Source organism: Triticum aestivum, chromosome 7D, assembly GCF_018294505.1.
Source record: "Triticum aestivum cultivar Chinese Spring chromosome 7D, IWGSC CS RefSeq v2.1, whole genome shotgun sequence".
Lineage (NCBI taxonomy): Eukaryota > Viridiplantae > Streptophyta > Magnoliopsida > Poales > Poaceae > Triticum > Triticum aestivum.
In genome coordinates, this window is record NC_057814.1 from 254123800 (window position 1) to 254125358 (window position 1559).

The following is a 1559-nucleotide window of genomic DNA, read 5'->3' on the forward strand; positions in this document are numbered from 1 at the left end:
CTGACTACTATGTACCACTCTTTTCACTAATCCCAATTGGAAAACACTATTTCTCTCACATGCATATATACACATGCACGGTCTCTACTAGCCCTCTATACGCACATATATGTGCCTACGTGTCTCCCGCACGCACATTATCTTTAGGCCTCTCTCGCACACATTGCCCCCCCGACGCACCTCTCTCTTAGTAGTTGGCAGATATGATTTCATCATATCATTCGGTAGGATATCCCTGGCTGTTAGGCTGGATGGTAATACGAGGCAAAGTTTTACCCTAGTTCGGATCGGACCCTTGCAGTTGAAGAAAGAGCCTACTCCTGGTACTATATATTAGTGATAGGGGTGTGTACAAAGTACACGTGAATACCAGGCATTGTGCGTGTGTGTATACTATCGACGAACTAGCCCCCAAGCTTGTATAACATACTAAGGGCCTAGGGTTACAAATCATATATAGTCGGCTTATCACCAGTGGGGATAGGGTCCTCCGCGACTCTAGTAGCTAGCTTCGTGTTGTACGCCGAGTCCTCCACATGGGTCATCGTATAACACGTCTCGGTCCAACCTATATGTGGCGCAGGATGGAACCGACCCACGAGTCTTCATGTTGACCCACCACAACTAGAAATGATGTGCCCACCACACCACACACGCAATCGGCCACTAAGAAAATAAGCATATACAATAGTACAATGGTATCTAGCTCACGATACGTCTCCATATTTTGTTGATGACACTGACGGACTTTGCATTTGATGCGTGCTCCGTATTTTGTTGAGGACACTTACGGTCATTGTATTTCAAGCGAAAGCACGATATGGTCACTGGACTTCAGAATAAGCTCATCACGGTCACCACATACATTTTGTCGTGCTAACCAACATGTGGTTGGATGGTTAGAGGACAGTGGTTTCTCGAGCCCACCAAGGTTAAAGTCCCGGTGCTCGCATTATCTTGTGTTAATTTCAGTATTTTCCGGCGACGTACGTTCAGTGGGAGGAGACGTTCCACTCGACTACGAGGCACCTATGGTGACTTCGTAAAATCTCAAGATCATATATGCTGGCCCACTCTCTCGAAGGTGCTCATAGGGGTAGGGTTCGCGTGGTGCGCTTATAGCGGTGAGTGCTTGCGCGTATATATGAGCCCTTGCGTCTGTACCGTGTTAAACAAATACATATCATGATTATATGGTCACTGGCTCACCCGTACAACTCCGTATTTTGTTGATGACACAATCAATTGACCAGTCAAACGTTCCACGCGGCGCAACTAGTGTTGCACCATCGGGGCGCGTAACCGTGGGGCCCACCTGTCAGCCCGTATATGAAAGAAAGAAATGGTAGTTTGAGTCTGTACTGTGTCAATAAAATAGGAGTACATTTTAGGGTGATCATACGGTCACTGGCTCACCATACAGCTCCGTAATTTGTTGATAACACGATCAATTGACCAGTCAAACGGTCCACATTCAGCAGCGCACATTACCATAGGGCCCACCCGTCAGCGCGTATATGAAGGACAAAAATGGTAATAAATTAGTGGTCGGTGGGTAT